We start from the raw sequence: 13,028 nt of genomic DNA on the forward strand, positions 1-13,028 counted from the left end.
GAAATTAATAAAAATAATGATAATAATAATAGTTTAATTAATTCGGTGTAAGATATGTTTCATCAACAGAGTGTTTGGTCCAAAGACGTCAATGTCCCTACAAACAACATTAGCAGCAGAAGCGCATCTAGCAGAGGAGCAATTTTTACTAACAGGACAGACATTGAACACAGGAAAGTCTCGGATACATCGAACAGGGACTCGAAGGCCAACAATTTCCAAAGCAGAAGGGCAAAATATAGAACCACGATAAACTTGAATAAGGAAGAGTGCATCAAGGTGATATCTCCTCTTTTACAAGGTGTGCAATTTCAATTGTTCTAAAGCAAAATCGTAACAGTAATCTGCTTGAGGAAAAACCCGTTTAAAATAGAGAGCCTTAAATTTCTGATGAATGCGTTCCAGTTTGTTTGCATTAGTTGAGGTGGTAGCGTAGTTGGTTGAGGCACTATGCTACAAGCCGGAAGGTCATTGGATTTTTATCAATTGACCTAATCCTTTCAGCCGCACTATGGCCCTGGGGTCGACTCAGCCTCTAACAGACCAGGAATTAATTTAATAATTTTCCTGGGGAGTAAAGCGCGGCCGGCGCGTAGGGCTGACAACCTTACCGCCATCTTTGAGCCGATTGTCTCGATAGTGTGGGACCCTCAACGTCTCACAACCCTATGGGCCTTCACGGCCTGTTACAGGGATAGCTTTNATCATCATCATCATCATCATCATCATCATTATGGCCCCACAACCCTTTGTTCGGTCTTGGCCGCCTTTTCAGTTTCTTGATCCTGTATACACAGTCAGCAGGATTTCTTGGACAGGGGATTAGCCCGTCAGAAGGCCTCTGCCTACACACAGAACAACACAAACACAGAATAACAACAGAGCCATCCATGCCTTGAGCGGGATTTGATCCCACGATCCCAGTGTTCGAGCGAGCGAAGACAATTCATTCCTTAGACCGCGCGGCCACTGTGTTTGGCACGAAGTCTAGACACAGTGTAGCAATAATCAGACCTCTTTAATTGGTTTGTCTAGTTTGTCATAAATTTATATTTGATTGACAGACAGGAGGACGTGAAAGTCTGTGTTGTCACCGATTATATTTTGGGATGGAGGGAGGTTACTGGAGTGGTAATTTTTTATTATTTTCAAAATAGCCGGAATAACACAGTCGGTATAGCGACTGGCTACAGGCTGAACGACGCTGGACGACCAAGGGGTCGGAATTCGAGTCCCGATAAAGTAAAGAATTTTATCTTCTCCACGTCGTCCATACCGATTGTGGAGTCCACCCAGCCTCGTATGCAATGGGTACCTGGGGCTCTTCCTCTGGGGTAAAGCAGCCGGGGCGTGAATCTGACCATTCACCTCCAACTAGTGTCGAAGTCAAGAAAATATGGATCTATACATCGACTCCCTCATACGCCTTCATGACATAGGGCTTAATTAGTTAAGCACAGGGAACAAATTCACGTTACCTTACCTGGTTCTGGAAGCATGTGTTGTCAATTCATGATTCACGGATCCGCTGTTCACAGGTCCCCTCATTTTCCTTACACGCAAATAAATTGGAAACAGATATCAAGAAGACTGCGTCTGCTGATTCTGATTGCAAGCGCACGCCAGTCAAAACGAAGGATCACGAATGTGTAAATAATTAGGGCTATGAGTAGGAACATTTGAATATTTACGCAGCGCCAAACAGGAAGAGAATAATGAAAAATGTAAAGTTGTCTTTGTACGTACAACTGATCATGTCTCCTTACCTTGGAAGTGAAATCCGCTGTTACTTTGTAGACCACTTTTTGTTCCTGAACACCGAACAACAATAATTATCTGTAACCAGTGAAGCCGGTCCCGACAAACGCTATATAATATCGCGTTTCGGCCTCCTGATGCGTGTAAATCTATTTTAATGAAGACAGTACGAGTAGCTATATAGTTTTATTTAGGAACATGTCCTCCATAATTTACCAAATTTAATCAAAATCCTTGGATTTCTTTTTCGAAAAAAAATCACCATTTTGTGTTTTGGGACCATTTAACGGGCCTGTATTTTTGGAGTTAGAATGTTCGAATTTGCCGGACACCGATGAAGAAGCAGTCAAATATCGAATACAAATGAAATTCATCTAACCATTCAGGGGCTATGGAGGCGCATGTCCATACACACAGATATACAGATAGAGAAGACGGCAGTTCAAAAAGCAAATCTTCCCCTTAATCAGCAGAGCTGCAAACGCGTAAATCGTTCAGAATTTCTAGATCTATTTCTTCACAAAGTAAAATAAGATAAGTGCATCTGTCACCTTCAAGCATTAAGTTCTTGGGATAAACGCAGCGGCAGACTTAGTAACACCCACATGACCTGTGCGAGTATAACCTTCAGTTAAACGGCTGTGCGAATCGCACGTGGCGGCAATTATAGGGATTGGATGTTTCACATTCTCGAGATTTCGACTTCGAATCTACACCAAAATTCCTGCTTTCGGGGATTTCCACAGCTTCTGAAAGACAATTTGAGAATAACAGCGTAACCGAAAATATGACGCGACCGACTCCTTTCCAGCTGATTTCTCCTTCATTCACATAAACTTAGAATCAAATACACCTATACTGGGGAAACTGACAAGCGTTAACGCTTCTAACTTCTAACGTCTCCGGTTCGAATCTCGGCTGGCACACTAGCAATCCTTATTGAGGTTTTTCGTAGTTTTTTCTCAGTAATACCTGTAATTAAGCCATGACTGTTTCCATTCGCATCACTGTCAATTCACTATCCACTATTTTACAACAATTTGACGGCATATGTACTAAATACCGACAATATATTTAAACATATTATAAAATAAATAAAAATAGAATCACCTAATACAGGTCACGCCATGATAGCCTATCCTTGCCGACTAAGTTCGTATATATTCATATACATAAAGGTAAAAGATAAAGTTCCTATGCTTAACTAATTAAGCACTACACCATGAAGACTTATGGGGGAGTGGATGTATAGACCCACACTTTCTTGATCTCAGAACTAATTGGAGGTGAGTGGTCAGCTTCACGCCCCTGCCGATTTAACTCCAGGTAAGAACCTCAGACACCCATTGGATAGGAGGCTGGGTGGGACCCAGAGTCAGTCTAGACAAAGTGGGGAAATAAAAATTTTTGCCCCTCACCGGTACTCGAACTCAGAACCCTCGGCCGTCCAGCCCATACCCAGTCGCTATACCGACTACACTATCCAGGGGATATACTTAAAATTAAAAACGACTATTATTTATCTAAATCTATTGAAATATGCGTATTTATATTCTGTAGAAGGAAAATTTGCAGTGAAGGTATTGTGAATTTAATTTAACAACATTCGTAAAGGTCTGTTTTACTCCCTGTTCCCGCCTGTCCCGCCTGTCCCGCCTGAGTTTGTAATTTAGGTCCTGCACCTGAAACCGTGAGGTCACATTTTGCTGGTGACCCAAGGAAATATGTGCTAGACACTTCGCAGACGTCGGAACTTGAACCATCAAAACTGTTAGTGTTAGACTAAATAACAACAAAATTACAATCATTTTAAAGCGACGAGTCTTACCGCTTCAGAATTCGGAAATTCCCCACGCCACTAGCGAGTTTTTCTGACACTTGTGTGTTATTCTGGCCGCTCCATAGCTCAAGCGGTTAGTCGGTGGCTTCCCATCACGGCAGCCCGGGTTCGATCCCGGGTCTGGTCAAGTGGGATTTGTGGTGAACAAAGTGGCGCTGGGGCGGGTTTTCTCCGAGTACTTCGGTTTCCCCTGCCAATCTTCATTCCACCAATTGCTCCACAATCACCCTCACCTATCACCCGGGGCAGGCTACAATAGGCCAATCAGTGGCCGCCGTGCCAAGTGGACCCAGTTGGACTCCACCCCCAACTAAGCGAATTAAAAAAAAAAGTGTTATTCTCCTTCACACTTATAGTTAAATTCCCAGACAATTTGGGTTATGTTCTGTATCTTGAAGATACGTACGATTGATACATTTTACTTCAATAGATTCGACTTTTTCAAAAGCAAATTCCAAGTAATGTAAATGGGACTGACACTTCAGCGGTACGTAGAATTGTCTGGATCTGGGACCGGAATAGCACAGCCGGTGTAGCGACCGGCTACGAGCTGAACGGCTGAAGTGTCGGAGTTTTGAATTCTGGTATGGACAAAATTTTTCTTCTATCCACGTCGTCCAAATGAGTTCTGGGACCCACCCAGCTTCGTATCCAATGGGTAGAGGAGGGCTCTTTCTCCTGAGTGCAAAGCAAGCAGTCATGGTGTGAAGCAGACCACTCACATCCAACTACGTAGTTCCGAGTTCAAAAATATATGGATCTCTGCATCCACTCACACATACGTCTTCATTGCGTAATGTTTAATTAGTTAGGCACAGGAACAACTTTACCCTTTTCACCTATATCTAAAGGGGCACGAAAGTTCGGTACCATGGCATCCAGAATATTTAAGAACAATAATGGACATTAAATTCTGCACAAATATTGGAGATGTGTATGTTGATATTCTACTGTTCTACCGGTCTAGTATAATTAGAATCATCAAGTCAAGGATGATGAGATGGGCAGGACATGTAGCTCGAATGGGGGGAGAAGAGGAATGCATATAGGATATTGATGGGAAAGCAGGAAGGAGACCAGCGGAAAGACCAAGACGTAGGTGGATGGGCAATAATAAAATGGATCTTAGAGAGGTGGACTCGGATGGTATGGACTGGATTGGTCTGTCTCAGGATAGGGTCTAGTGGAGGGCTCTTGTGAACACGGTAATGAACATTCGGGTTCCATAAAATGCTGGGAACTTCTTGAGTAGCTGTAGAATTGGCGGCTCCTCCAGAAGGGCTCAGTTCCATGAGTAAGTGATCGGTGTAAAACTTTTCGGATTTCGCAAGCGGGCCTACATAATTAAATTTTATTTTAAATATTGTCACGTGTATGAGTGACTATAGACGGGTGTTAGACTGATGACCGGATTTATTGGACTGTTTGATACAGAGCGTGTCTACGGTTTACAATTCAGTACTACACACACACACTAAGGTCGATAGACACGTCTTTGCGGTCATTGCTTGGTACTGGTTTCCAAAGGCAAACTTTCCCCTTCCTCAATGTTCCCGAAGTGTCACTGGCCTCAGCTACCAGCTTCTCATAGCAACAGCTCACCATGACTGAACCCTAGCAGTCCTCTAACGCACGAACCGACCCATGCTACAGCTAATCAGCCCTGCTTATAACATCTTAGCGCGGACCGAGCAGAAAACACCATTGCTCTGTTGTAGTGCAATTGTTGTCTTGGAAACATGCTTATTTGAGAAGCCATTACTTGGCAACGGCCGTTGTATAGTTGCTTATTTCGCAGTCGTTGCCTAGCAACGGGTCTACATTTTAAAATATTGTCGGTATATCTAATGTATTTTCTTTGAAATTTGTCATAATTAACTACAAACCACAATGGGAGGCTACACTTCTATTTACAACTTTTAAGTTCTTGACATACCATAGGTTGATCTTAAACATTGCCAATGTTCGCATTACACCAATGCCACGATTACACACACGTTTCTTTCTCCGTGTTAACCAACTGAAATATCCCATAAAATTGGCAGTAGTTTAAGGAATTGAAGATTTTCAATACTTGCAAATAAATAAAACTTATGATATGCAACCAAAAACTACACTATATGTCAGTACACTGAATCCACATGAATATCAAATATTTTCCCTTACATTTTATCTTGTGAATTTGCTGGTGTCAACTGATAATCCTACAAATATTACTATATTATTCAAGCAGTCATGGCGTGCTACCTAAAGACTGCGGAAAATGTCCACAGCTGAGTACATATTAATATCTAATATTCCGCCCCGATATCATGTCTCACTGGTTTAATATCACTTGATATACCCTAGTGCCGCTCGCAGTAGTCGCGCTGTCTATCTAAGTCATGAACTATCTTCGCTCGCTCGAATACTGGGATCATGCGTTCAAATCCCACTCAAGGCATGGATGTCTGTCTGCGTTTATTCTGTGTTTGTGTTGTCATGGGTAGGTAGTGACCTTGCGACGGACTGATCCCCCGTCCAAAGAGTCCTACAGACTGTGTATAGATTAAGAAACTGAAGTGAAACGAAGCGATTCATGAATGCCCTATGCTTCAAGTGGGAGCAACAGGAATGAAGATATATAGAGAGTGACCCAAGCAATTATTATTCTCAAACCTGTCAAGTGCATCCTAGACTCGTGTCATCTCTTACTTTCATTCATGCCTTTACACAAAGCCTATGTCCATACACCTACCTTGGAATGCCGCAGTTGATGAAAATTGACTGCGCGCGGAAGGTACCTGGTCCGGTGGAGCTTAAGTGAGAACACATAGGTGACTGAATAGCGAGTGAGAGCAGTCTTTACAGAACGCTTTCCTAGCAGTAAAGAACGAAGCGTGTCACAACTCCCCACCACAAGCCTTGTTCTATTACCTAATCATTGTTTGGCAGAATCATGATTATACCACAAAATACAATTCTACTTTATGGTGACGATTCCTCTAGAAAAGGGCGGGAACTTTCAGGAAGTAACAAATAAAGAATTCATATATGGTTAAATTGGGGCATGCGGTAGCGTAATGGTTGAGGCACTATGCTACAAGCCGGAAGGTCGCGCTTTCATGTCCCGATGAGGTCATTGGAATTTTTTCAGTTGACCTAATCCTAATCCTTCAGCCTCTAACAGAAATGAGTACCAGGAATTAATTAAAAATAATTTTCCTGGGGAGTAAAGCGCGGCCGGCGCGTAAGGCTGACAACCTTACCGCCATCTTTGAGCCGATTGTCTAGATAATGTGGGGCCCTCAACGTCTCACAACCCTATGGGCCTTCACGGCTTGTTACAGGGATAGCTTTACTTTTTTTCTATATGGTTAAATTATGAACATACTAAACTCGACAAACGCATGCCACTATCCATTTCAAAATTCTGTACTTTCTCACCCGATTCTGAAAGCTCCAAAAAGCAAAATATAAGCCCGTAAGACTATTGCTTTAATTTTCGTTTTTTGTCGATGAAAATTTTGCGTCTCAGGTGACATAGCAGAGCTTTAGAACATAGAGGAATTTAAGACCGTAAACTTCGCAGTCTGTACTCTTCTGTAAATAGTGTTAAAATTACTGAATCGCGAACGATGTGATGGGCGATGCATGTAACACGCAAGGAGGCAATATAATATGCACACATTTGGGTTATAGGAAGAAGTGGCTATCGATGGACCATCTAATAATATTTAGTAATATAATTTGTATCGTTTAAATTTCTTCAAATTTATGGCTCCCCTCTTCTTCAAATTGGAAGCTTAATATTATCAGATTGCATTCCAAAAATGATCTAAAATAATTTATAATTTATAGTCTTTTTTAATTAAGTGAATGGGTCATCGTAGGAAATCGGGTTCCATGATTGGACCACGGTGTCTACTTCTAGGGTCTATGGTAACTGAGTAACATTAAAGTTGCCAGTGCAGTAAGAACAGACAGTTGCATTATGTTAAATGAGAAAGATTACATTGTGTTGAGCATGCTTAATTTTTACAATAATATCAGTTGGTTGAGGCACTATGCTACAAGCCGGAAGGTCGTGGGATCGAATCCGCTAGGAACCAGTCATGAAAAAGCATGGCGAGGACAGGGAATAAGAAAGCGTTCAGTATTTTGGAACCTGCCAAAATTGAGTCAACTGTGACGGTGCAACGGAGGTTTCAGACCAAGTACCACACAGAACCAACTACGAACAAAAAAATTCGTGAGTGATACAAGAATTACGGCAGAGTTGCTGCTTGTACGCTGCGAAACGAACAGGCCGGCCGGGGCCATTTTACTTTACGGAGTCAAAATGGAAGTGCGGCGGAGCTCCGTGTTCTTGAAAAATGAAAGCCTCGCTGTCTCCCTGTAATTGTGGCATTAGCCATAGTTGCATCATGTCCAGGTAGTTGGTACTGGTAACAGCTGTTTCCGAGTTCGGCAGTTTCCCAGGGACGTATGAATTACCCTATACGTAGATTAAATTTATATAGGCACGGGTCATTATTTTATCTTCACATTTGTATATGTAGCCTGGCTAAAATTCTTTGGAGGCATTTAGAAATATTAAAATGCCGAATTCGATTTAACTTAATGAAATCACAATTATCTTAATTTATAGAATAAACAGTACGGCATTACAATTTATTTTAAATAAAGGGGCATAGTTTTAGAACCCTACTAGTATGGCTAATAATAAAAGAAATGATAATTTCGCCTTCGGATGAAAAGTAGTATTCAGTAAGGTTCACTAAATCACTGCTAAAATCTAGCGCCATGGATAGACCGTGTGTGAAGTGAGAACAATTCATGGGAACTGCGAATTAGTCCTCTGACAGCAAATAGACGAATTATTCTGTATCACTCGTATTACGTTCTAAAGCATGACATATTATTTTGAAAGTGTTACATATTAAGAAAAATAACACAGTTTCACATGGTATGTAGCAAAATTCGTTAAATGCTAGTGGGTTTAAGCTAACAACAAAATTAAACAAAATAAAATTAGATAGAAATAAGCGAAAATATTTCTCTAACAGTTTCTTTCATCCTGGGTATCATGAAAACAACATGGTAGATTCTTCTTCATAAGTTCTTTGTATAAGCTGGGAGATCTGTGCTTGTGTAGAGGATAGTAATGAAATAATCTGAGGAAAATTATTTATCAAAGACTGAACTTAAAATGTACTGGCTCAGAATGCGGTCCAATGGCGAATTTGTGGTCATGATGATGATGATGATGATGATGATGATAAATTCATACTTATGTAAACTGAATAAATTTATACTATCCAATAAAAATTTTATTCAGCAAACTAGGCAGAAGCCGAGTTAGACAATCAACCTTTATATCATTTACTCAGTCAACCAACCACCTAGGAAGTCAGTTATTTAGTTATAGACCTAATAATCAACTTACAAATTTACTTAAGAGTGTCAGATTTACTTATTAACTCGCTAGTTACTTATATGGTCAGTTAATCAATTATTATAACACTCAGCAGTGAGATAGGTAAAGAGATCTGCATGTACATGGCTATTGCATATTAATACGATTACTGACTTTCTGGACATTATCCATCGTCCTGTTTCTTAACGTTTCGCAGGTTGGACTCTGCCTCTGTCTTCAGGTATAAAGCCTACTCAATTGGCCCCGCTCCATAGAGCTAATCCCTATCTCCGGACTCCAGAACGGACAGAAGGCAGCACACAATCTACGGGAGTTTCGACAACCATCTCCAGTGGGGCGTAATACATGGAAAACTGAGGAAGTAGCGTCGGATACAACAGATCACGAACCACAGAATCGCTCTGATACGTCAACGAAACATCCGTGGGTTGGCTACATGGACCAGCAACGTTGTAGCAATGCCTTTACCACCCCAACAGCCTCAGACCTACTGTAAAATTAATTGCGAAATTGTAATTAAAAAATTCTCTACATTTCTTGGGCGTCTTGACCACGAAGAAGGGTCCTAATTTAACCACGAAAGTGTACAGGAAACCTACTCATACAGGACGTTATCTACACATCAAGTCCGACCACCCCAGTCACGTGAAAAGAGAAATCGTTCATAACTTGAACAGTAGAGCCAAGGTCATATACAGGATCGAAAGAATTTCAACAGGGAAATTAAGAACATAAAACATGATCTGGGACTTAACGAACACACGTAAGAATTCACTGTTTCCTTTATGAAGCCAGGACGAAGCACCCGTCCTTCTTCAGACACATTATATCATGGCACGGTCGTTATCCCGTATGTTAAGGTTATTTCCAAAAAAAAAAAAAAAATCAGACGCAATGGAAACCGTTAGAAACATTTTCAAAACTAAACATAGACGTTGATGGAAACTGGACCTGTTAGAGATGCCCAGCAGACGAAGCAGTGTGTGTCCAATATTCCACGTGTTTGTGGCAGATTTGACATCGGCGAAATAAACAGATCTTTGCAAGTACACATTAAGAGACTAAAATAGCACCTGACTCAAAGTTTGCCCGAAAAATCGAAATTAGCCAAACATGCATATGAAAAAGGCCAGAAAATACTGTGGTGTATAGACCCGTTGCTAAGCAGTGACTCTGCAAACAGCGGCCGTTGCTATGTAACGTTCGCAACATACACGCACGCAACAATAAAAANGGAGTCAAAATGGAAGTGCGGCGGAGCTCCGTGTTCTTGAAAAATGAAAGCCTCGCTGTCTCCCTGTAATTGTGGCATTAGCCATAGTTGCATCATGTCCAGGTAGTTGGTACTGGTAACAGCTGTTTCCGAGTTCGGCAGTTTCCCAGGGACGTATGAATTACCCTATACGTAGATTAAATTTATATAGGCACGGGTCATTATTTTATCTTCACATTTGTATATGTAGCCTGGCTAAAATTCTTTGGAGGCATTTAGAAATATTAAAATGCCGAATTCGATTTAACTTAATGAAATCACAATTATCTTAATTTATAGAATAAACAGTACGGCATTACAATTTATTTTAAATAAAGGGGCATAGTTTTAGAACCCTACTAGTATGGCTAATAATAAAAGAAATGATAATTTCGCCTTCGGATGAAAAGTAGTATTCAGTAAGGTTCACTAAATCACTGCTAAAATCTAGCGCCATGGATAGACCGTGTGTGAAGTGAGAACAATTCATGGGAACTGCGAATTAGTCCTCTGACAGCAAATAGACGAATTATTCTGTATCACTCGTATTACGTTCTAAAGCATGATATATTATTTTGAAAGTGTTAAATATTAAGAAAAATATCACGGTTTCACATGGTATGTAGCAAAATTCGCTAAATGCTAGTGGGTTTAAGCAAACAACAAAATTAAACAAAATAAAATTAGATAGAAATACGCGAAAATATTTCTCGAACAGTTTCTTTCATCCTGGGTATCATGAAAACAACATGGTAGATTCTTCTTCATAAGTTCTTTGTATAAGCTGGGAGATCTGTGCTTGTGTAGAGGATAGTAATGAAATAATCTGAGGAAAATTATTTATCAAAGACTGAACTTAAAATGTACTGGCTCAGAATGCGGTCCAATGGCGAATTTGTGGTCATGATGATGATGATGATGATGATGATGATAAATTCATACTTATGTAAACTGAATAAATTTATACTATCCAATAAAAATTTTATTCAGCAAACTAGGCAGAAGCCGAGTTAGACAATCAACCTTTATATCATTTACTCAGTCAACCAACCACCTAGGAAGTCAGTTATTTAGTTATAGACCTAATAATCAACTTACAAATTTACTTAAGAGTGTCAGATTTACTTATTAACTCGCTAGTTACTTATATGGTCAGTTAATCAATTATTATAACACTCAGCAGTGAGATAGGTAAAGAGATCTGCATGTACATGGCTATTGCATATTAATACGATTACTGACTTTCTGGACATTATCCATCGTCCTGTTTCTTAACGTTTCGCAGGTTGGACTCTGCCTCTGTCTTCAGGTATAAAGCCTACTCAATTGGCCCCGCTCCATAGAGCTAATCCCTATCTCCGGACTCCAGAACGGACAGAAGGCAGCACACAATCTACGGGAGTTTCGACAACCATCTCCAGTGGGGCGTAATACATGGAAAACTGAGGAAGTAGCGTCGGATACAACAGATCACGAACCACAGAATCGCTCTGATACGTCAACGAAACATCCGTGGGTTGGCTACATGGACCAGCAACGTTGTAGCAATGCCTTTACCACCCCAACAGCCTCAGACCTACTGTAAAATTAATTGCGAAATTGTAATTAAAAAATTCTCTACATTTCTTGGGCGTCTTGACCACGAAGAAGGGTCCTAATTTAACCACGAAAGTGTACAGGAAACCTACTCATACAGGACGTTATCTACACACCAAGTCCGACCACCCCAGTCACGTGAAAAGAGAAATCGTTCATAACTTGAACAGTAGAGCCAAGGTCATATACAGGATCGAAAGAATTTCAACAGGGAAATTAAGAACATAAAACATGATCTGGGACTTAACGAACACACGTAAGAATTCACTGTTTCCTTTATGAAGCCAGGACAAAGCACCCGTCCTTCTTCAGACACATTATATCATGGCACGGTCGTTATCCCGTATGTTAAGGTTATTTCCAAAAAAAAAAAAAAAATCAGACGCAATGGAAACCGTTAGAAACATTTTCAAAACTAAACATAGACGTTGATGGAAACTGGACCTGTTAGAGATGCCCAGCAGACGAAGCAGTGTGTGTCCAATATTCCACGTGTTTGTGGCAGATTTGACATCGGCGAAATAAACAGATCTTTGCAAGTACACATTAAGAGACTAAAATAGCACCTGACTCAAAGTTTGCCCGAAAAATCGAAATTAGCCAAACATGCATATGAAAAAGGCCAGAAAATACTGTGGTGTATAGACCCGTTGCTAAGCAGTGACTCTGCAAACAGCGGCCGTTGCTATGTAACGTTCGCAACATACACGCACGCAACAATAAAAACGGGGTAATGCAACCCGTTTCTAAGCAACGGATCGGTAAAGAAGCCTACAACAATAGGGGTATTTTAAAAACTGTGTTTTCTATTCGATCCGTGCAAATTAGTTGTAATAAAAAGTTAGTTGAGAATCGCGAGTCGAGTTCCGGAGTTTGAAGTGAGCAGTTCGTCGAAAGTTGGGCTCCTCAACGGGAGGCTCAGAAGACTGAGCTATGAGTTCAGGTGTGGAATGTTAACCACAGGGCAACGGCGTGACCCCTGAAGCTGAAGAATCTCCATTATGTTAAATCTGTCGCCAGGAAACGGCTAGTGGAGTCTGTAATAGACTGAGGACACTAGTCTGTGTGTGTCAGTGGTCTGTAGAGTGTAGTTCCGCGTGCTGTACACAAGTGGTCAATAAATCCAGTTCACCAAGCCATACCCTGTCTGTAGTCACGCCCAA

General features: G+C 40.8%; 1 protein-coding gene across 2 annotated transcripts in view; it reads right to left on the minus strand.

Moving 5' to 3' along the window:
• Positions 1–13,028, minus strand: part of LOC111868744 (fatty acyl-CoA reductase wat) — an 88,164-nt gene that overhangs the window by 52,958 nt on the left and 22,178 nt on the right. Inside the window, exon 1 of one of the 2 annotated variants that reach the window (XM_023859684.1) lies at positions 6,336–6,447. The exons of the other annotated variant lie outside the window; for it this stretch is intronic. The gene's annotated coding sequence lies outside the window, so the exon portion shown is untranslated. Of the gene's footprint in view, positions 1–6,335; positions 6,448–13,028 lie in introns of those variants that run through there. 2 annotated transcript variants of the gene reach the window in all.

Source organism: Cryptotermes secundus, unplaced genomic scaffold (genome assembly GCF_002891405.2).
Source record: "Cryptotermes secundus unplaced genomic scaffold, Csec_1.0 scaffold280, whole genome shotgun sequence".
NCBI classification, from domain to species: Eukaryota; Metazoa; Arthropoda; class Insecta; order Blattodea; family Kalotermitidae; genus Cryptotermes; species Cryptotermes secundus.